Source organism: Eptesicus fuscus, chromosome 1 (genome assembly GCF_027574615.1).
Source record: "Eptesicus fuscus isolate TK198812 chromosome 1, DD_ASM_mEF_20220401, whole genome shotgun sequence".
NCBI classification, from domain to species: Eukaryota; Metazoa; Chordata; class Mammalia; order Chiroptera; family Vespertilionidae; genus Eptesicus; species Eptesicus fuscus.
In genome coordinates this window covers 25,832,206-25,857,157 of record NC_072473.1, presented here as the reverse complement: position 1 = coordinate 25,857,157, position 24,952 = coordinate 25,832,206, and the positions used below count along the sequence as shown (strand labels likewise).

General features: G+C 37.7%; 1 pseudogene; it reads left to right on the top strand.

The window, feature by feature from the left end:
• Positions 1-22,410, top strand: LOC114228761 (PIN2/TERF1-interacting telomerase inhibitor 1-like; annotated as a pseudogene).
• Positions 22,411-24,952: the final 2,542 nt, after the last annotated feature.

The window sequence follows — 24,952 nt, the reverse complement described above, 5'->3', positions numbered from 1 at the left end:
ATGGACCATAGCAAGTCATGGACTCCACATGGTGGGCAGGATGTTTTCCAACTGGATGGGACAATTGCTTCCCTGTCCCCAGGCAAAAGCTGCCTGGATGGTAAAGGTTTGGTGGAGAAAGGTGTTCTCTGCAGTATGAGGGAATGACTCAACACAGGAAAACCAGGCGCTTCCTTTTGAGCTCTAACCCCAGAGCTTCCAAGTCTGGATTCTCCTCACATAGCTCTAGACCACTCTGCCCTCTTGGGGCTGGAGCAGAAGGTGAGTGGCTGCACATGAAATTTTGTGCACCAATTCTTTAAGAGGGAGCCTGCATTTCCAGCTGTCTCTCCCTAGCAGACAGCAAACCCACTGCTTTTCACAGCCAGATGTTATGTGGGCACCTATCTCAGTTCAGGTGCTCTAGGCTGGGGAGGCCAAATTGGGGCTTATATCCCAGAGTTCTCAGTGGGAACCCCCCACAGCTCAGATATCCTTCTAGAAATTCAGTTGCTGTCTGTGGGAATCCAACTAGCCCTTCAACACCTCACTTCCTACTAGTCTCTATGTGATCTCCACTTTCCTTGGTTATCAGGGTTCTCTCCAGCTAGTCTTCATTGCTTTTTCAGGGTGGTATTTCTGTATTTTAAAAATATATTTTATTGCTTTTTTACAGAGAAGAAGGGAGAGGGATAGAGAGTTGGAAACATCGATGAGAGAGAAACATCAATCAGCTGCCTCCTGCATACCCCTTACTGGGGATGTGCCCGCAACCAAGGTACATCCCCTTGACCGGACCTTTCAGTCCGCAAGCCAATGCTCTATCCACTGAGCCAAACTGGTTAGGTTGGTATTTCTGTATTTTAGTTGTATTTCTAGTTTGATCCTGGGAGAGTGTCAGTGTAGCTTCCACTTACTCCACTGCCATTTTGAAACCAGGAAGACTTTTTTTCAAAGAAAATCAAATCTATCTTTTATGTTAAGCATCAATGTCATCCTCATTTCTAGTAGTGAGCAACCTTTTTTGAGACGATAACTTGTCCCAGTGAACTAGCACTCATATGTGGTACCATGCACAAGTGGGTCATTGTTGCTTTTTGTTTTTCTGCATACCATATCCCTATTAACTTTACCTTGGGGTGTAAAATAAATGTTCTAACTTACAAAGTGATGCCTTACTGAAAATTGGATGAATTACTTTCTTTTCTAAGAAAAAGAATACTTTTTTAGAAGTACTCATTTATCCCCAGGAGCTCCAAGGGCTTTGAAAGACATGAATGAGCTTCACATTACTGCCATTAATTTTTAAGAAAACATCCATTAATTATTCAAAGTAAGCTAAGGGGTGTTTCAGAGACACAACAAAGTATTTCAATAAATACCTCCAAATATCTTATATAGTTGTTTATTATTTATGATGCTTCTATAATGTGTTCTTCCCTTTATAAAATGCAGTGACCCTAGGTCTTTTCTTTAGAACATCAAAATAAATAAATGATTATAAAAGCTGGGCTAACTAGCTTAAGTTCATCTTTTATAAGATTGACATCTTAAAGCAATTTGTGGAATTAAGGAAAAGCTAAACCCATCTAGTATTAATAAAAATAGGACCATATGTTTTAATGCTTTATCAATTATATATTACATTTTCATAAATTAACTTGTTTGAACCTTAGAATAACTCTGAGATATAGTTAAAACAGATATGTCATCTCCATTTTGTAGATGGGGCAACTGAAGCTAAGAAAAGTGTCACAACTTTCCCAAAGTACACACATGAAAAAGGAGAAAAAAATAACAAATAAACTAGTCTTTGATATTTGATCCAATGATCAATGTCAGGCTACAGAGCTTTGAGCGGAATTACTTGTATTAGTATGAAAATTTATCACTCGGTTTTCTCCTTCCCAGATGAAACTGGAAAAGGTTTAAGGTAATTTTGTAATCATGTGTCTTCCTGTCAATATATTACAAATTACTTGCAAGTATACTCCTGTCAATATATTACAAATTACTTGCAAGTATACTTACTTGCTTTCACAACACTGTTAAAAAGGAAGTATAAACAGATAGAACTCACTGTGATGGTTAATATTGCCTTAACACATGGACAACTTTCTCCTGAAATGAATGTGTTTAGAAGAAATTATACCCATCTCCAAGATATGCATCTTTTTAGCCCACAGATGCCCAGCAGATGTTCTAAATAAACATTCCTAGAAATTCTGCTATAATTTGTGTTTCCTAAATGGGTCTCTTACCCAGCTTAGTATTCTGAAGGTGAGTATAGGAGACTAGAGGGGAGGGCAAGGCACTCACACTGGCCCTGTTACTTTCTAGGTAGGGTGACTTTATGGATAATAAAAATAGAGGATAAAAAGGAAGATCAGAATTACTATAATGCAGAGACTGTTATATTTCTATAGCTACCTCACTTTTATAATCAAATTTAATCGTTCACTATTCAATTTACACCCAACTTAACGTTGTCTCTCCAAGTATGGGTAAAAAATAGGTTTCACCCTACCTTTGTACATTCCAGACAAATATTTCCTAATATTTAGGTTAGCTCAAATAGCTCACTATTTAGAGCGGCCTAATATGCAACAAATTACAGTGCTTCCTAATAAGTAAACAGCAAATGTCTTGCCATGAGCTCTAAGTACTTATTTTAAAATAAAACAACAGATCTTTATTGTTCATTTATTATGAACCAAGAAGAGTTCTACACACAATCATCATCTTCACCATCATCATCTTGTTTTTCAATAATTTTAATTAATAATAGAAACGGTGTAAATTCCTGATTATTATATCAAAGTTTAAAATATATTAGGTTAAAATTAAGTTTTTCACCTACCTTAGAATCTACTGAATCTTAATTGTTCCCATGATGTTTGATATGGCGTTAATTTGTACCTATGAAGTAAGGAAAGTTTTTCATCAGCAAATAATTGCATGTAAAATTGAAAAGGGAAACAGTAGCCTAAGTACTTTGGGGTGATGACTGAAATTTTTGTAGTCAAACATATGGACCAGGGGGAGTTTTACTTCATTATCAGTATTTGAAGTTCCATTAAAGAAAACAGTGGTAGAAAATCCATCCTATGAATTTTTCATGTTAAACGCCCAGTGAAATACTTTTTTTAAATTTTGGAAGTGAATGTCTGATGTAAGAAGTTACATATTTTCGCCTAAAGTTAAATTAAAAGACATAATATTTCTTAGTAAGAAGTGTGCTAAAGATAAATTTTAGGGGCATCAATAATATTGAATATCCTATATGGCCTTTATTATATTTAGGTATGATCTCTCTATTCCCACCTTGCTGAGAGTTTTTATTAAAAAATAGCTGCTGGATTTTGTCAAATGCTTTTTCTGTATCTATTGATATAATCATGTGATTTTTGTATTTCAATTTGTTTATGTGATATATCACATTTATTGATTTGGGAATAGTGTACCAGCCTTGCATCCCTGGAATAAATCTCACTTAGTCATGGTATATGATCATTTAATATAGTGCTGGATCTGATTTGCTAATATTTTGTTGAGGATTTTAGCATCAATGTTCATCAGGAATATTGGCCTGTAATTCTCTTTCTTTGTAGTGTATTTATTAGGTTTTAGAATTAGGATAATGCTTTCCTCAAAAAAAGAGATTGGCAGTGTTCCTTCCTCTTGGATTTTTTTTAATTGTTTGAGAAGGATAGGTGTTAGTTCTTCTTTGAATGTTTGGTAAAATTCCTATGTTATGCTGTCCAGATCAGGGCTTTCGTTTGCTAGTTTTGTTTTTTTTTTTAAGTTACTGCTTTAATTTCATGAATTATTAGATATTCAGGTACATCATAATCAATGAGCAAACACTAAAATCATCTCCCTTAAGAATAGGAACAAGATAGGGATGACCACTTTCACCATTCTTATTCAAAAACTAGAGGCCCTTTGTGCACAGGTAGGGTCTGTAGGCCTGGCCAGCAATCAGGGCCGATTGAGGCCTTCTGTTTGCCAGCCAGGACCTCCCTTCCCTGGCTGCTGGCTGCCAGCTGGGACCTTCCTTCATTCCGCACTGCCCCCTGGTGGTCAGCACACGTCATAGTGAGCATTCAGTCTCTTGGTCAAACTCCTGTAGGGACAATTTGCATAGTAAGCTTTTATATATATAGATAATACTCAATGTCCTGGCCACAGTGATCAGAAAAGAAGAAACGGTAAAGGCATCCAAATTTGCAAAGAGGAAGTAAAACTCTCATTACTTGCAGATAACATGATATGGTATGTAGAAAATCCTAAAGACTACACCAAAAAAACCACTAGATTTAATAAATGAATTCAGCAACATAGCAGGATACAAAATTAAGACCCAGAAGTCAATGACATTTTTATGCACCAATAATGAATTCTCAGAAAGAGAAACTGAAAAAAAGAAAACAACCCCATTTACCACTACACCAAAAAAAAAAAAAATAAGATACTTAGAAATAAACTTAGCCAAGGAAGTAAAAGACCTGTACTCAGAAAACTACAGGCTGTTGAAAAAAGAGATAGAGGAAGATATAAACAAGTGGAAGATTATACTGTGTTCATAGACTGGTAGAATCAACATCGTTAAAATTTCCATGCTACCCAAAGCAATTTATAGATTTAATACAACCCCTATTAAAATACTAATGGCATATTTCACAGATCTAGAACAAACACTACAAAAATTTATATGTAACCAAAAAAGACCCCAAATAGCCACAGTGATCTTGAGAAAGAAGAACAAAGTTGGAGGGATCAAAAAACCAGATATCAAATTATACTACAAAGCCACTATAATCAAAACAGCCTGATACTGGCACAAGAATAAGCATGTAGATCAATGGAACAGAATAGTGAATCCATAAATTGACCCAAGCCATTATGCTCAATTAATATTTGACAAAGAAGGCAAGAGCATACAATGGAGTAAAGACAATTTCTTCAATAAAGGTGCTGGGAAAATTGGAGAGATACATGCCAAAAAAAAAAAAAAGAAAAGAAAGAAAGAAATTAGACCACCAACTTACACAGTACACATGAATAAAGGACTTGAATGTAAGTCTTGAAACCATAAAGATCCTAGAAAAAGCCATAGTCAGCAAAATCTCTGACATATTTCATAGCAATATATTTGCCCATACATTTCCTAGGGCAAGGGAAACTAAGAATAAAATACACAAATTGGACTACATCAAACTAAAAAGCTTCGGCGTAGCAAAAGAAACCATCAACAAAACAACAAGAAAGCCCACTGCATGGGAAAACATATTTTCCAATGATATATCTGATAAGGGGTTAATTTCCAAAATATATAAAGATCTCATACAACTTAACTAAAGGAAGACAAACAACCCAATTTAAAAATGGGCAAAGTACCTAAATAGATACCTCTCCAAAGTGGTCATACAGATGGCCAAGAGACATAAAAAAAATGTTGTAAGTCACTAATCATCAGAGAGGTGCAAATTAAAAAAGAATGAGGTATCACCACACACCTGTCAGAATGGCTATCATCAACAAATCTACAAGTGACAAGTGCTGGCAAGGGTGTGGGGAAAAAGGAACCCTAATACAGTGCTGGTGGGAATGCAGGTGGGTGCAGTCATTATGTAAAACAGTATGGAGTTTCCTCAATAAATTAAATTTATAACTGTCATTTGACCCAGTGATCCCACTTCAATGAATATATCCTAAGAAATCTGAAACACCAATCAGAAAGAATGTATGCACCCCTATGTTCATAGCAGCACAATTCACCATAGCTAAGATTTGGAAACAGCCTAAGTGCCCATCAGCAAATGAGTGGATAAAAAGCTGTGGTACATCTACAGAATGGAACACTATGAAGCACTAAAAAAGAAGAATATCTTACCCTTTGAGACAGCATAGAGGGACCTGGAGAGTATTATGCTAAGCAAAATAAGCCAGTCAGAGAAACACAAGCATCACATGACCTTACTCATATGTGTAATCTAATGAACACAATAAACTGATGAAGAAAATAGATCTAGAGAGAGAAAAGCATGGGACAGACTGATGAATCTCAAAGGGAAGGTGGGGGTGGGTGGTTGTCTGGGAAGAGATTAACCAGTGCATGCATGTGTGTGTGTGTGTGTGTGTGTGTGTGTGTGTGTATACTAGTGACCCAGTGCACGAAATCTGTGCACATTAAAAGGGGATAAATTAGAGGAAATAATTTAATATTGTTATTTGCCCTTACTCTATAATAGAAGTGTCAGAGATGAAAGAAAATTAGTAAAATGTATATGAAAACCTTCCTCCTGTCAGAGTCTGGAGCACACCATGGGACCCAGAGTCAAGTCCCTGCCCACCCACATGCACCTCAAAATTGCGTGACACCCAGACCTGGCCGGCCCCCACCCCCACATTGGGCTAGATCCAGACTTGGCCAGTCCCACCCTTGTCAAGCCCTGCCAGGCAGAAGGCATAGGCTCAGGTCCTCTGGCCCGGCTCCAGGATGGGGGGCATGGCCTGAGGTCCCCCAGACCAGACCAGGGCGGGGGTCATGCTTTGAGGTCCTCCATCAAGCCCTGCCAGGTGGGGGACATGGCCTGAGATCCCCTGTCTAGCCCTGCTGGGTGGGGTTCATGGACTGAGGTCCCCTGTCAAGCCCTGCCAGGCAGGGGTGCGGTCTGAGGTCCCCCTGACTGACACTGGGGCAGGGGGAGGAGCCTGAGGTCCCCTAGCCCATCACCAGGATGGGAAGCACACCTTGAGGTCCCCTGTCTAGCACTGCTGGGCAGGGGGCGTGGCCTCAGGACCCCTGGCCTGGCACTGGGGGGAGGCACGGCCTGAAGACCCCTAGCCCAATGCCAGGACGGGGGACACAGCCTGAGGTCCCCTCTCAAGCACCATGGGGGCGGGGGAGGGCATAGCCTCAGGTCCCTGCTGATTGCTTGTTAAGGTTCCTTATGGGAACTTGGCCTCAGCTGTGGGTGCAGCCATCTTTGTGATGGAGTGATGCTCAATTAGCATATTCCCATATTCCCTCTTTATTATATAGGATATATATATATATATATATATATATATATATATATATATATCCTATATAATAAAGAGGGAATATGGGAATATGCTAATTGAAATATATATATATAATCAGAGGCCCGGTGCATGAAATTTATGCATGGGGGTATGTATCCCTCAGTCCAGCCTGCACCCTCTCCAATCTGGGACCCCTCGAGGGATGTCCGACTGCCCATTTAGGCCCGATTCTACCAGGACCGGGCCTAAATGGGCAGTCGGACATCCCTCTCACATTCCAGGACTGCTGGCTTCCAAATGCTCGCCTGCCTGCCTTCCTGATTGCCCCTAACAGCTTCTGCCTGCTAGCCTGATCACGCCCTAACCACTCCCCTGCCAGCCTAATTGATGCCTAACTGCCCTCCCCTGCAGGCCTGGTCACCCCTAACTGCCTTCCCCTGCAGACCTGGTCCCCCCCAAACTGCTCTCCCATGCAGTCCGTGGTTCCCCCAACTACCCTTCCCTGCAGGCCTGGTTGCCCCCAATTGCCCTCCCCTGCTGGCCTGGTCACCCCTAACTGCCCTTCCCTGCAGGCTTGATCACCCCCAACTGCCCTCCCTTGTAGGCCTGGTCCCTCCCAACTGCCCTCCCCTGATGGCCTGATAGCTCACAACTGCCCTCCCCTGCTGGCCTGATCCCTCCCAACTGCCCTCCCCTGATGGCCATCTTGTGGTGGCAATCTTGTGTCCACATGGAGGCAACCATCTTTGACCACATGGGGGCAGCCATCTTGTGTGTTGGAGTGCTGGTCAATTTTCATATTACTATTTTATTAGCTAGGTAGAGGCCTGGTGCAAGGGTGGGTGCCAGCTGGTTTGCCCTGAAGGGTGTCCTGGATCAGGGTGGGGGTTCCCTTGGGGTGTGGGGTAGCCTGGGCCAGGAGCCTGTGGTGGTTTGCAGGCCAGCCACGCCCCATGGCGACCCAAACGGAGGCCCTGGTATCTGGGATTTATTTATCTTCTATAATTGAAACTTTGTAGCCTTCAGTGGAGGCCAGGGCAGGCCAGGAACTTGGCTTCCTCTATCGCCAGGGAAACCCAAGCCTCCTTCTCGCTCCTTGGCCGCAGCCATTTTTGTTGGGATTTATTTATCTTCTATAATTCAAACTTTGTAGCCTTCAGCAGATGCCTGGGCCAGCCAGGGTGTGCAGGAAGCTTGGCTTCCTCCATCACCAGGGAAACCCAAGCCTCCTGCTCACTCTGTGACCGAAGCCATCTTGGTTGGGTTAATTTGCATACTCGCTCCTGATTGGCTGGTGGCTGTAGTGGAGGTACGTTCAATTTGCATATTACTCTTTTATTAGATAGGATATTATATATATATATATATATATATATAAAACCCATGGACACAAACAATAGTGTGGTGAAGGCCTGGGGTTGGGAATGTGTGTGGGGTAGAAGGGGTTCATAGGGAAAAAGGGGACATTTGTAATACATTCAACAATAAAGATATATTAAAAATAATAATAATGTTTGATGTCCTTGTAGAAGACCAGTCTATCTCTACCTATTCCAGGAAATATTACTCAGAACTCTTCTCTGTCCATAATTTTGAAAAATTCTGTCAGTTTTATAGAGATTGACTTATTAAAATATCTTAATCTAGGTTTGATATTTATATTTCTTCATACTTATTTAGCCCTTTCAGTATTACCTTTAACAATGCCATTAATGTTTGTCATAAGAATATTATGTCTAACTTCTTCACTGCTTTGTCAATTCTAACATTTCCTTGACAACAGATATTCCCCCTCCTTGTTCCACCTAGTTTCTCCTTTCCTTTTAACAAAAAAATATTTTTGGGAAAAATTCAGACTCTGTGTCTTTATCATTCCTGAATAACTCAACTGTCAAAGAAAGATGACTTCTTTGTTGTTAAAGCCAACATTCACATTTCTATTTTTTCATATGTTTCTCAGTAGTAGTGAGTATTGTTGACCGCTCCTTCCTTGACACACTTCCCTTCCTTGTCCTTCATCACATTGCACTTCTTTCTGCCTTATGGGACATTCCCAGTCACTCTGCTTTGCTTACTTCTCTATGAGATCTCTAATACTCAGTCAGTGATGCCCTAGTTTTCTGTACCTCCCCAGTCAGAACTTGTGGCTTTTAATACCATTTATGTACTTCTGGCTTCCAAATTATCTGCCTGTGCTTGAGACCTGCCTGGTATACCAGACTCATTTATGCATATGCCAATTTGATACATCCACTTGGATATTGTATTGGGGATGCACTTCACAGGACATTCCAAAAGAGAACTCTTGATTTCGCCCACTATCATACCTGTTTCTCTCTAACACTTTCCAGTCTTAATAAATTTATGTCACAGAAAATAGGAGAGATTACTATAACAAAGTCCTGAATAGGCAGAAAGACATTAGATCTAGTGCACAAGTGGAAGTATTAATTTTTGCTGGGAAAACAGTTCACAGTGACCAAAAAGAAAGCAAGATGTATGAGCACAGATGCAGGTAGTGGAGGTGGGAGTTTGTGAAAATGATCTTTTCACATTTACTGACATGAGAAGCAAGTTCTTCAGCTGAGACACTACGGAGGAGGAGTTGAACACTGCACTAAAATCACATCAAGCTTCAGAACAAACTACTAAACTTCCTGTGTAGTGATGGGGCATCCTTTCCTCAAATGAGACATGGATCCACCATGGTTATCTATGGAATATGTTTATAAACTTCACCAAAGAGCTAAAACAAAGTACTCTTTTAAGACTAAAAACTTTCAATGGTTTGCCTTTGGAAGAGTGCTAGTCCATCAATATATAAAACAAAGTTTGTTGCAACCAGGCTCAATCAGTTTCAAACATATTCCTTTAGAAGATAAAATCAGGAATCTAGCTGAACAGTTGTTTTTGTTTTTCTTTTTTTTTTTAAACATACTTTATGGATTTTTCACAGAGAGGAAGGGAGAGGAATAGAGAGTTAGAAACATTGATGAGAGAGAAACATCGATCAGCTGCCTCCTGCACACTCCCCACTGGGTATATGCCCACAACCAAGGCACACGCCCTTGACCGAAATCGAACCCGGGACCCCCGAGTCCTCAGGCTGATGCTCCATCCACTGAGCCAAACCAGTTAGGGCAGAATAGTTGTTTTTGAAAACCTCAATTAAGTCATGGAGGACAAAGGGAAATTGTAGGAAAGTCCACTGGCAAACAGTGAGGAATGCAGCATTGTTGTGTGTCATGAGAAATATATCCTCATGGAGAAGAATAGTGAGATTTTCATTGAGCAAAGAAAAGGCTGTGCTGTCTAGAAGATAAAAAGACTAAATGGCAAGCAATAGGAATATACGGATATTTATCTCAGCAACAAATCAAAAGATAGAATTTCTTGATCTGGCTTAAATAAAGGTCCAAAGCATTAACCTTAGTTTGTAAACTAATGACTACTGGTTGCTCATAAGCTTATCTCAGCAGCATCACAGACTCATAATAACTAGAAAGTTCTCAAAGGTCACTTAGAACATCCTCTCTGTCTGGGCAGGATCACTTTTAACACATAACCATGGAGACTGTGCAAGAAAATGTCCTGTGATGGAGACCAATGATCTATCTCAGAGGTAGTGTAGCTTGGTGGTTAAGAGCATGTTTTCTGGAGCAAGACTGTCTGGATTCAAACTGTATATTTCTTAAAAAGAGCATGCCCTTCTTATTCATAATTGCTCCCTTCAGGGCCCCATACTCACTACCTAATGTGAGTATTTGCTCAAGGTCTATGTGCTGAATGACTGGCAACCCTACCTCCTTTTAAAGGACAATCTGTCTGATTTCTAAGTGTTCTGATCTTCAAGTTAAACAGTTCCAAATTTTTCACTAATTCTTCATATGTCATCATTTCATCTCCCACTCAGTTTCCTTTCAACATATTCCAGTCTTTCAAAGATTTTTGTAAAATGTGGCAGCCAGAACTGAACCCAACGTGGTACATATGGCTTGACAGATACTAATATTATAGATTCATCAGTTCCCTAAAGTGGACATTATTTTTCTATAAATGCAACAAATAAATGCATTCCGAAGAATAACTGATGTATTAGTATTCCACCACTACACCATTAATGTGTTTTCCTAACAGATGTATTTCATATGAAAAGCATTTATCATCCATACTCAAAATATAATGAATAGATTTGTTTTTTATGAAGAACTGAGGTTGACTTGATATCTAAATACCTACATGCTTGTAATTCACCTTTCTGAGGTCACCTACAGATTCATAGTCATGAATAACTACTAAAGTATCTAAAAGTATGAGTTTAACCTCTCTTGTGAGGCTATGTTTTCTGCCAGTAAACTTACATGGACAATAGATTATAGAATCTGTATTGAAAAAAAATTGGGTAATACCCACCATCAGCTCATGAGTATATACAACAAATATACATCTAATCAACCATGTTAAGGATTGTTTATTTCTTTCTTTATTTTTTCAACTTTTCTGAGGTATAATAGATAAATAAATTGTATATATTTAAGGCATACAACATGATAATATGATATATATATATATATATATATATATATATATATTTATAGTGAAATGATTACCACAATCAAGTTAGTTAACATATCCATTATCTCACATAGTAACCACTGTGGTATGTGTATTGAGAACATTTCTGATCTACTCTTTTAGCAGATTTCAAGTATCAATATTTGTTGTCATGTAATAATCTCAATGCATTTACTTTGGGTAAATAGTGGTTTTTAAAAAATAGTAAGATCTTTTAAAAGTCAGTGAATATAGAAGTCCTACCATATGAATTTCTTTTGTGAGAAAGCAGAGCTTATATCAGCAACAATGAGATTAAAAGTGTCCTTAAGGGAGTAGGAAGCACAGTCTGAGATAATGCTTTCATCATAATGCAGAAAATTTTGTATTAGTTTAATTTTATCACTATTAGTATATATCCATTTAATCAGTCAGAAGACAGATAAATATTTATATATGGTATGTGTGTATATAACAAATGAATTTATAAGTGAAGAAAAAAACTCAAAATTCCTTTGGGACTGTCATCTATAGTGACAGAACAATTGTAATAGAAATCACATTACTTTTCAAGCACGTGTTTGAGGATGGTATTGAAGTGAAATCTTGTGTTAAAATTTCCTCTGGACTTAGAAACATGAAATGCAATAATCAGAAGATGACATAAGTGAAAACCATTACATTTGTTGGCATTAAGCCAGGGTTTTAAAAGTAGACATTATAGGGAGAAAAACATAAAAGAGAAAATTAAATTATCAATGCCTGTGGCATCCATTTAGAACACTTTTCATAGAATAATGTGATTTTATAATGATTTAGGTCATTCTTCCATATGATACCATTAAGTAAAATGACAGTATTCCCCCACCCCATTTTCTGATAAAGATATTTGGGCAGCATTTCAATAGCCTCCCTTCAACTAGCAGAAAATGTAAGGTCAGCTGCTTCTGGTAGCACAGCCTAATGAATGGCACTGATGCCCCTCAAACTTCTGGAACATGAAAGTCCTAGACAAAATTGTTCATTCACAGCTTAGCTATACATAGAGAAAAAGATATCCCTACTTTCCAGAAGTAGAAAGGCAAGTAAGTACCACAGTGTTAACTTTGCAGGCTGATCCTATGGTGCTTTAGGATGTTATCAAGCCTGAAAATAGGCTCTGGTTGCACAAGGGTGGAGTGGTAATGCCCACTGAGGATGTGGTCTTGTGTCTGTATGAAATTGCATGTGAGAAAATGGGACTGAAATGCCAGCAGACAGCTATTAAAGGGGATTGGAAAACTACACTTTCTGGGGCAAGGAGGCAGCAAGGACAATTGTCACCTGCCCAGTCTTCTGTCTGGGAAATAATTAAGAAGTCTCTGAGAAATTAAATCCTACACTCTGCCACACATGAGTGGAGATCCAAATTCCTACCTCTAGTGAGACAGAAGAATCCCACAGTTCGACATTAATGTCAAACTATCATCTAAAATGAAACACACTTGTGGTGGGTATCAAACTGCAAGGAGAACACCCCCACAAACCTGGAAACCCTTCCTAGAAAAAATCATTCTAAAAAACATAAAAGAGGGAAATTTCTCCAAAATATTTTCTAAGGTTATGGTAATTAAAAAACCAGTTTGGCCCTTACCATGCCAATGCCCAGGTCAGTGCAGAGGATGGTTATGGTGCCTAGAGGTGGGGGATTGTTGAAGATGATGAAGAACAGGAAGGGGGTGATCTCAGGGGTGTTACTGGTTAGGGTGCATGTGATGGATTTCTTTAGGTTGTCAAAGATGAGGCAACCTGGGGAGAATGTTCAACCTTCTGTGAGAAGCATTGAGAGGACACACCTCCCAAAACCAGCTCCTGGATAGAAAGACCACTAGGAAGAAGTGTCATGATCCATGAAAGTGTCTGGATGTCTCAGGCCTCAGTGGTCTCAGTTTTGTTTCCAAATTGTGTGACTATTAACTAGAGCTAGGATTTATTAGCATGTCATATCTGTATACTCTTTATTCTTGGGTTCAATATGGCTAATGTCATCTGATCTCTGAAAATTAAGCAGGGTTAGGCCTGGTTAATACTTAGAGATGTTTGTGAATGCCAATATAAAAGCCATAAGAAGATTAAGACTGAGATAGAAAGAACCTGAGCTTGGGTCCCAATCCCATTTTCTGCCATAATTGGCTTGTGACTTTGGACACCACTCACCTATCTGAACTTCATTCCTCCTGCCTTGTAAGATAGCTTGATTTCTTCCCTGATAAAACTTTCAAAAACTGTAATCTCTCCCTGAACCCTCTGCATTATTTTTACCATTGCACTTATCTTATTTTAATATACATGCAATTTACTTTATTGTCTGTCTTGTTCCACCTAGAAATTAAATGACATGAGAACAGGGATGCATGTCTTTTTATTCCCCACTGTTGCATCCCCAACATCCAGAATAGTACCTGGTACATAGTCGGTGCTTAAAAAATTAATTGAATGGAATGGATACAAAATAATGAGCTGTGTTGGGATCATATGAGGTCTCAATGAAATGATAACTATTACTAGTATATGGATTGTCATAGGTTTTAATAAGATAACTCCAGGAAGAAAGCAGGGAGCCTGGGGTGTAGAATTCTAGCATTCTCCTATTTACCAATGGGTATTGTCTTCAGAATCCTCTGTAAAAGAGGGTAATCATTTTGGCTCATGCAATCAATTTGTAGTTCAGGCTCCAACTAAAAAAACAACACAGTTAAAAAGGGTATATCCTGCTTTTCAATTTATTTTACTATTTTTTCTTGTTGACATTAATTTTCATTGGCAAAGCATAAAGGAAGTGTTTCTACAGGATTATTCTTAATATTTTTTCTGTTGTTAATAATTTATTATTTTATTATATTCCCATCCCCCAACCTGATTCTGATAATCCAACATTTAAAAGATAACAGGGAAACAAAATAATATGCCCATCTCATTTAGAAGTGTAACATTAAACATTTAAATGGTATATTTGGAAACTGAATATATCATTGTATTAAACAAATCAAGGAGTCCATTTCTATTAGTATATTGAACAATCCTATTATGGAAAACCACAACAATGCATAAGAATTTTTTTTAGTCATAATCCAGTTAAAAAAAGTAATGAATTCTCAAATGCCAAAAATAAATAGAAAGATGAACTATAGAGAAGTGAGTGGGAGAAACCAAGATGGCTGCATAAGGTATACACCTGTACGTGCTGCCTCTCACAACCACACCAAAACTACAACTAAAAGACAAAACAACTATCGCCCAGAACCACGGGAAAGCTGGTGGAGTAGAAGTTCTACAACCAGAAGGAAATAAAGAAGCTCATTGAGACTGTGTAGGAGGTGCAGAGGTTCGGAAAAGCAAAGGTATGGAGGTGTGCGCGAATTGGGCTGGTGCCTGGGTGTGCTCTTTTTTCCAATTGGAAGGGAGATACAAGCTCCAGACTCCTCTGAACTCCAGTTTCCAGTGAGACTCTGGGGACCCAGACTCATACGGGGAGAAACTAGACTATCTAGCATCAGGTTGAAAAGTGAGGGTGGCTTTCTCGCAAAGGTGCATGCAGGAATCATTGTTTACTGTGCTGGAGTGCAGGACACAGGACGCAGAAACACAGAGATGGAAATGCGGAGATGCAGAGACAGCTGACTGGCAGCCATCACTGTTTGCCATGCCCTAGTGATTCCCTGAGACCCCGCCCCACCCAATTTGCAAACCCACAGGAGCTGTGGGCAGCAGCTTTTGCATATGAATAGCCTGACCTTTCCCAGCTTAACCTAAAAAATTACAGCGGGGACAGACAGCTCCAAAACTTCCAAACCCCAAGCAAAGAGTAGAAATCTGCAGATCTCCCTGTAGCTCCTGCTGGGTGGCCTCAGACAGTAGCTGACTTGCACCTCCTTGGAGATCCAGGAACCAGTGTACCTAGAGGTCAGTGTGAGATGACACCAGATTTCAACTCCTCACATACATAAGTGACACACTCAAGAGGCAGATTCAGTGAGCACCAAAGCCCCACTGAAGCAAGTCCTGCCCCATAAGGGTGTCTCCAGCACAGCAATTCTTCCATTATAGACACAGCCGATCCTCACAGTCAATTGGCCTGGAGGTCAATTCCTCCTAGTGTACCAACAGCAATCAAGGCTTAACTACAAAAAGACTGTGCACCCAGCCTACAAAGGGGTGCACCAAGAGTTTCCACCTCAGGTGATTGGGGAGGATGAGCCACTGGGCCCTATAGGTCACCTACCACACAAAGCCACTCCATCAACACAGGGAAGCAGCCAAAATGCAGAGACAAAGAAACAGGTCATGAATGAAAGAAATGGAGGAAAGCAAACTACTGGATATAGAGTTCAAAACCACAGTTATAACGTTACTCAAGAATCTTCTAGAAACTGCCGAGAAACTTAGTGAGACCTCTGAGGAACTTAGTCAGACCTTCAAGGATCTTAATGAGAATGCCAAAAAAAATTGAAAAGGCCCAGTCAGAAATTAAGCATACACTGTCTGAAATAAAGAATGATATACAGAAATCCAACAGTAGACTAGAGGACCCCAAGAATCAAACCAAAGATTTTAAATATGAGGAAGCAAAAAAACACCCAACCAGAAAAACAAACAAACAAAAAAGAATACAAAAATATGAAGATAGTCTAAGGAGCCTCTGGGACAACTTCAAGTGTGCCAACATCTGAATTATGGGGGTGCCAGAAGAAGAGAGAGAGCAAAATATTGAAAACCTATTAGAAGAAATAATGACAGAAAACTTTCCCTACCTGGTGAAAGAAATAGACTTACAAGTCCAGGAAGTGCAGAGAACCCCAAACAAAAGGAATCCAAAGAGGAGCACACCAAGACACATCATAATTAAAATGCCAAGGGCAAAAGACAAAGAGAATCTTGAAAGCAGCAGGAGAAAAACTGTTAGTTACCTACAAGGGAGTACCAATACAACTGTCTGCTGATTTCTCAGCAGAAACTATGCAGGCCAGAAGGGAGTGGCAAGAAATATTCAAAGTGATGTACAGCAAGAACCTACAACCAAGATTACTCTACCCAGCAAACCTATCATTTAGAATTGAAGGTCAGATAAAGAGCTTCACAGACAAGAAAAAGCTAAAGGAGTTCATCACCACCAAATCATGATTATATGAAATGCTGAAGGGTATACTTTAAGAAGAGGAAGAAGAAGAAAAGGGTAAAGATAAAAATTATGAACAACAAAGCGACAACAAATACATATCTATCAACAAGTGAATCTAAAAATCAAGTCAATAAGAAATCTGATGAACAGAATAAACTGGTGAATATAATAGAATCAGGGGCATAGAAAGGGAGTCGACTGACAATTCTCGGGGAGAAGGGGGTGTGAGGGGTGTGGGAAGAGATTGGACAAAAATCTTACACCTATGGATGAGGACAGTGGCGGGGGTTAAGGGCATGGGGTTGGGGGGAATCAGATGGAGGGGAGCTATGGGGGGGGGAAAGAGGAACATCTTGTAATAATCTGAACAATAATGATTTATTTTAAAAAAAGAAGTGAGAGTCTTTAGAAGGCAGCTTTTAAGTGGAGGCCATGTACTCAACTTTTGCTTGGAGAAGAAGGGGAAAATACCGCCCCCTTTGGCATTTCTAAACATACACTGCTCTGAAACAGGAGGATCTGAAGCTTATTATCACTCTACTTGCAAGGAAATATGAATCCTCCTGGAGGAATAATATTCACCCCAAGGCTGTGTGTAACCCCAAGGAATATCCACACAAATACAGTACTGCAAGGAGTTTATACAGATAGATAAAACTCCATAAAGTATATAAGGAAATGAGGCCCTAAGATGAAGTCTGAAAAAAAAAAGTAGAAACAAATACACAAAAATTCATATGTAGGAATCATCAAACACATTAAAAGTATTTAAAATATCTAAAGAAATAAAAGAAGAAATTAAAATTACCTGCAAGAACCTATAAAAATAATTAAACAAATTACAAAAAAAATCAAATAGACTGTCTCAAAATTTAAATACTATAAAATGTGAACTTCTATGCATAAGATCAGCTAAACAGTAGAGTCAATAGAGGTAAAAAAATAATTGATACATATGAAAAAAGTATCCAGAATATATAATAGAGAAAAAGAAGGTAGTAAATATATTACTATTAAGAGAAGTTAAAGACAGAATAAGAAGGCTTAATATGTTTGAATAATGTTCTTCTATCTTCTTTATCCTCTTTCTGGAAATCCAATTAGAGATATATTAGTAGAGAATTTTCCAGAATTATTGAAATACACCAAACCTCAAAGTCATTCAATTATACATGAAATGCTTTATAATGACCATACATTTTATTGTGAAGAAAATACAAATTTTAATAAATTGTAATCATACACAATATGTTCTCTGATACAAAGCAATTAAATTAAAATCAATAATAAATGATAATTAGAGAAGCCTTGTATATATATAAATTATAAACATATTTCAAACACCTCATTGGTAAATGAATTAATCATACTGGAAATGTAGTTAGATAATAGATACATTTTAAAAAGTACATAAACCCTCACCTGTGTTGCTCAGTTGGTTGAGTATCTTCTCATGCATCTAGAGTTCCCTGGTGTGATTCCCATTCAGGGCATATGCCTGGGTTGTGGGCTCAATCCCCAGTAGGGAATGTGAAGGAGCCAGTTAATCAATGTTTCTCACATAGATGTTTCTTTCTCCCTCGCCCTTCCTCTTCCTCTAAATCAATAAAAACATATTTTTAAAAGAGTACTAAAATACTATATATTGGGAAACAGAAAGATTGAACTTTATGATTCAAGCATATAACAGAAAAAGTTTGAAGAAGAGAATCTTAGGAAAGTAAGATGAAGACATACTATAGGTATAAAGACAACTTAAATTAGAAACAAATAAGAAAATGATACAATTAGAAAAACAAAATGATACATAAACAATCAACAATATTAATAATTTGAAAAGATTAATAAAAGTGATAAAACAGTAGGGAAGCCAAAATAAAATATTAAAAAAGGAAGGGGGACATTAAAAATGTTAAAAAAAATAAAAAGTCGAGAAGATGAAATAATTACCAGTCAATAAATATAAAACTTAGCTCATGCAAATACGTTTATAAAAATATAATTAAATAATATTGTCACAAAAGTATATGGAAAATATAATCTTTTAAAATAGCTAAATAGTTTAAAAAATTATATTAGAGCTTTAAATTTTTCCCACAAATTCAAGACTCCAAGTTTTAACCATAAGCTCTAAGAAAAAATTTACCAACTTATTCAAAATATTCCAAAGTCTAGAAGAATACAGAATAGGCCACTTGATTATACTAATACAAAAATCAAAATTATGCCCAGCCGATGTGGCTCAGTAGTTGAGCATTGACCTATGAACCAACAGGTCATGGTTCAATTCCAGTCAGGGCACATGCCCGGGTTGTGGGCTTGATCCTCAGTGTGGGGCCTGGAGGAGGCAGCCAATCAATGATTCTCTCATCATTGATGCTTCTATCTCTCCCTCTCCCTTCCTCTCTGAAATCAATAAAAATATATTTTAAAAATCAAAATTATTATAAACTTGGTACCATAAAAAAGAAATTGTTTTTTTTTTAAAAAAAAACAATCTCAACATGAATCTAGAAAAAGGGTTTACAATATTTTTTTATAAAGGGCCAGATGGCAAATAATTTAGGCTTTCTGGGCCAGATAGTCTCAATTGTAACTACTAGCTTATGCCCTTATAGTACAAATGCAGCCATAGACAATATGTAAATGAATGAGCACTGCTGTGTTTCAGTGTTTCAATAAAACTTTATTTACAAAAACATGTTGTGGCCATGCCCTGCCATTTACATGCCCTGTACATGTGCTACCCTACTGGGAACAACCACTGATTAAATTACAAAAACTCAGCCCACCTGTCTTAAGGCAGGAAATCTGTGGATGGGTATTCCAAGAGCACATCCTTGCTTGGTTCTGTCCCCTTCCCTTCTATAGACTACTCTCTCAATAATTTGCAACTGAACATCTGTCCACTTGTAGTTTCCTAAAGTAAGACACAAATTGAACCAAGCAATGTGAAAAAACCATAAAATATACTAAAATTAGGTTTGTTCAGATATATAATTCACCTCAGTGACAGAATTAAAGAAAAAATAGTATGAATTCCAGTAACATTTAAATACATTTTATAAAAAAGAATCTACCATCAAATTTGGTATGTAAAGGAACTTTTAAAAACAAACAAATATCCAACTCAATGGTGAAATGAAAAAAAAATTACTTTTAAACATAATGACTAGGACAAGAATACCTGTTATCACAACTGTTGAGTATTGTAATGGAGAACTCAGCTGGTAGCACATATAAAGGAAAAGCAAATCAAAAATAGAATGATTGGAAAGGAATACACAAAATTATCTGTATTCACTGAAGATAATTGTCTAAACTAGTTACATTTACATAATGAATATGAATGTTTAGCAAATTTGCTGGAACATATACAAAAATCAAGTACAATCTCATGTAAATCTCTATACACATGTAAATCCTATAATTATTTAAGAAAACAGTTTACAATAGCAACAAAATATAGCTAAAAATAAATCTAACAAAGTTTTGCAAGGCCTTTTTAGAAGCAATTGTAAAGCTTCTTATTAAAGAACATTTAAATGAATAGATAGACTGCCATTTGGAAGACACAATAACATAAATATGTAAGTTATCCCCACATTATTTTATAGTTTCAATCAAAGTTTTATCTGGTATGAAAGAGTAGTGCAATATTTATTGGTGTTATTAATGTTATTTCACAATCACCAGATAAGACATAAGGGGAATATGTTTAGGAGTATAGATTTGGCAATCAGTCAGCCAAGGTTAAAAGCCCAGCTTCCCTACTTACTGATGATGAGACTTCAGTAAAGTTACTTAACCTGTCTGTATCTCAATTTCTTCATTTATAAGATAAATATAAAAGTATTTATCTCATAGGAGTGTTGTGAAGATTGAGTTAGTATGTGTAAATTACTGTGATGATTAATTTTATGGCAACTTGACTGGGCCAAGGGATGACCAAATAGCTGGTTAAATGTCATTTATGGATGTGTCTGTGATGGTGCTTCTGGAAGTGGTTAGCATGTGGATTGGTGGACTCAGTAAAGTAGACAACCAATTAGATCTACTTTTAAAAAATAGCATTGATTATGTTTAAAAGGCACCTAGGAATAAATCTTTGAGTTGGGTTCAGCCAAGGAGAGATACTAGCAAGAAACTGTAGGACAAAAATAGTGAGGGCAGAATACTGATTTGCCTGGCTCACCTCCAAACCTCCCACAGGCTCCTGTGGATTGCCTGCTTTCCTCTATGCCATAGAGTCTATGGGAATCCACAGATCCTCTCAAAGAGCTGTAGCCATCTCCTTCAGGCATGTGGTAGTGTGAGTTCTCTACTGTTTCTAGCCCAGAGGTACTGCACTATCACAGGTTGTTCTGCCTAAAGCATATTCATAACTTTGCAAGTGATAAATTGCCATTCCATAGTATTAGAAAATGTAGACAACCAATTAGACCTGCTTTTAAAAAATAGCATTGATAATATTTACAAGGCACCTAGGAATAAATCTAATAAAAGATGTCAGACATAATGAAGAAAATAATAGAAGCTTATTGATATAGCAAAGGAAGAGCTAACATTTTTAGATAGGCAGATTATGTGCATGGATGAGAAGACTATATATTGTAAAGATCTCAACTTTTCTAATTAATCTATGAATTCAATAAATTTCAAAAAAAGCAATATTTTTGCAGGAATAGAGAAGCTAATTCAAAAATGCATATGGAAGTAGACTAGGCTTCAGATGGTGACCACATAAGATAATATATTGATGTTGCATTATAAAGTTGTACAACTGAAGTTTATGTTATTAACCAATTTTACTCCAATAAATTTAATTAAAATGCATATGGAAATTTAAAAGGGCCATTGCAGTGAAGAGAAAGGAGCCATAAATCACATTAAAGTTCAAGTTAAAAATCACAGCCTGGCCCTAACCGGTTTGGCTCAGTGGATAGAGCGTCAGCCTTCGAACTGAGGGGACCCAGGTTAGATTCCAGTCAAGGGCATGTACCTTGGTTGTGGGCACCTCCCCAGTAGGGGGTGTGCAGGAGGCAGATGATTGATGTTTCTCTATCATCGATGTTTCTAACTCTCTATCCCTCTCTGTAAAAAAAAGTCAATAAAAAATATATTTTTTTAAAAAAAATCACAGCCTGGGACTTGGAGCTTTGATCAATAATGAAGATAACTGGATTGCTCATCAGGATGATTTCAACCAGCTTCTGGCTGAACTGAACAGTTGCTATGGGCCAGAATCAGCAATCTCCCCTAGGACAAAAGGAAAAGAAATCTTCCAGCCTTAAAGAAAAGTCCAAATCTCCAAGAACCATATTCACAAAAGGGAAGGATATATCATCTCAGAACAAAACAAACCTTGACTGCATTTTTGGGAAAAGACAGAGTAAAAAGACTCCTGAGGATTATTTCAGCCTTGCCACTCCAGATGGAATGGAACCTCCAATGTGATCGCCCATGCCTTCACCTTCCAGGAGTATTTTGTCAAGCTGATGGCAGAGCTAAACAATAAGCCACAGGCCCTGGTTGCAGAACCTGACCTTCCAGATATCCAAATAGAAAGGAAAAGGGGAAAGACACATAAGAAAGAGGCAGAAGATAAAAATGTGGAGAAATACACCCAACCAAAGATGAAGAAAAAGAGAGACCAAGTTGAGGAGCAGCACAGAGACTCTAGTTGAGATGAGAATCCTGACAGTTCTGCTGAGGATGGAGAGGATTGTGTGTGGTCACATGATGGTCATGACTAACAATCAAAACCCCGCCCCCCCAAAAAAAAAATAGAAAAGAAAACACTACAAAAGCAAGTTAGCCAGGGTCTTCCAACCACTCAGGGGGTTGACAGGAAAGCAATGTTGGCCCAAAGCCAGAGGAGAGTTCATCCAAGAGAGTTTGTGTCCATCTTTTAACATGCTCGTGTATTGCCGAATCTTGACCTCTCACCACATTTTTCCCAAATCATATTCCCAGAACATTTTAATAGCTCAAATCATGGCTCTTGTAAACAAACAAATTTCTTTTCATACTCTTAAAAATTATTCTAGTACCCCATTAACCAGAAAAAAATAATAATTACAAGAAAAATTTTAGGTCATCCTAACCTCATCAGGTGAGCCCTTTATTTTTTTATTTTTCAATAATTTATTGGGGTGACAATAGTTAATAAGATTATGTTTCAAGTGTACAATTCTATGATACATCATCTGTATATTGCGTTGTGTGCCTATTACCCAAAGATAATAAAATAAGGTATATTTCTAGCTTAAAAGCCATTCTCTGTGTGTGATACCCTAGCAGGACTTCCAGTTGTACAGCCTCTAACATTAACAGAAGTAAAAGATCTCAAACTCTACAAAGGAAAAAGCTCTCCCAGGAAGAGAAAGCATTTCCAAAAATTGTAACAATCCTCCATAAATAGCATCATGTAAATAATCATTTTAATAAATGTCAATATGTAGCACTCTAGATAATGTTTTCAATAGTTTTATTTCCTAGTCCAGCAACACATTACAGAAAACCAATGAAGTCCACTTTATTTCCCTTAATCAGTTTGAACAAATTCTCAAGATAATATGATGCTTTCAGATATATTTTGAGATATCAAATTGTTTTGAACAGCTTTCAAAAACTTCAAATAGAACAGATGAAGATGGAGTAAAAATGTAAAATCACCTTTCCTTTGCAGTAACAACTCAGCATTTCAGTTAAAATGTTTACTGTAACCATCTTGCAATGAGCATCATTAAAATAACTTAAGCATCACTGAGCACACTGTTAGTGATTTTTTATCTGTATATATATTTTTTATTTTTTTAAATCTTCTTTGTTGTAAGTATTATATATGTCCCCTTTTCCCCCATTTCCCACCTCCACCTGTTTCCTGCCCCACCCCAAGCTTTCATCATCCTATTGTCTGTGTCCATAGGTAATGCACATAAATTATTTGGTGAATAGCTTCCTGCCACCTCTGGTCCATGTTTTCATGCCTCTGGTTCTATTTTATTCATCAGTTTATTTTGTTCATTAGATTCCTTGTTCATTTATTTTTAGATTCAATTGTTGTATTTATTGTCATTTTATTGTTCATATTTTTAATCTTCTTCTTCTTCTTCTTCTTCTTCTTCTTCTTCTTCTTCTTCTTCTTCTTCTTCTTCTTCTTCTTCTTCTTCTTCTTCTTCTTCTTCTTCTTCATGAATACCCTTCAGCATTTCTTGTCATACTGATTTGATGGTGATGAACTCCTTTAGCTTTTTCTTGTCTGTGAAGCTAGGTCCTTGCTATCCATCACTTTGAATATTTCTTGCCACTCCCTTCTGGCCTACAAAGTTTCTGTTGAAAAACCAGCTAATAGTCATATGGACACTCTCTTGTAGGTAACTAACTGCTTTTCTCTTGCTGCTTTTAAGATTCATTCTTTTTCTTTAACATTTGGCATGTATGTGTCTTGGTGTGGGCCTCTTTGACTTCCTCTTGTTTGGGACTCTATGCACTTCCTAGACTTGTAAGTCTATTTCTTTCACCTGGTAGGGGGTAGTTTTCTGTCATTATTTCATCAAATAGGTTTTTAATATCTTGTTCTCTCTCTTATCCTTTTGGCACCCCCATGATGCAAATGTTGGTATGTTTGAAGTTGTCCCAGAGGCTCCTTACACTATCTTCATATTTTTGGATTCTTTTTCTCTTCTGATTGAGTGTTTTTTGCTTCCTCATATTCCAAATTGCTGATATAATTTTCAGCATCCTCTTCTGTACTTTTGAACCTCTCCCTGTAAATTATTATTTCTTTCAGTTAGTGTATGCTTAATTTTTGACTGGTCCTTTTTCATGTCTTTGATGTTCTCATTAAGGTTCTTGAAATTCTCTCTAAGATCCATGAAGCTCTCATTAAGTCCTTTAAAGTTCTCATTAAGATACTTGAGCATCCACATAACCATTGTTTGAACTCTATATCAAGTAGTTTGTTTACTTTCATTTCATTTAGTTCTTTTTCTGCTCTTTCATTTACAACATGTTTCTTTGTCTCCCCATTTTGGTTGCTTCCCTGTGTTTCTTTCTATGTATTAGGTAGACTTACTATGTCTCCTGGAATTGGTGGAGTGGCCTTCTGTAATGGGTGTCTTGTAGGGCCCAGTGGCTCAGCCTCCCCAGTCACCTGAGCTGGGCACTGTAGGTGTGCCCCTGTGTGGCTTCTGTGCCTAGGCTTGTTGTAGTTGAACCTTAATT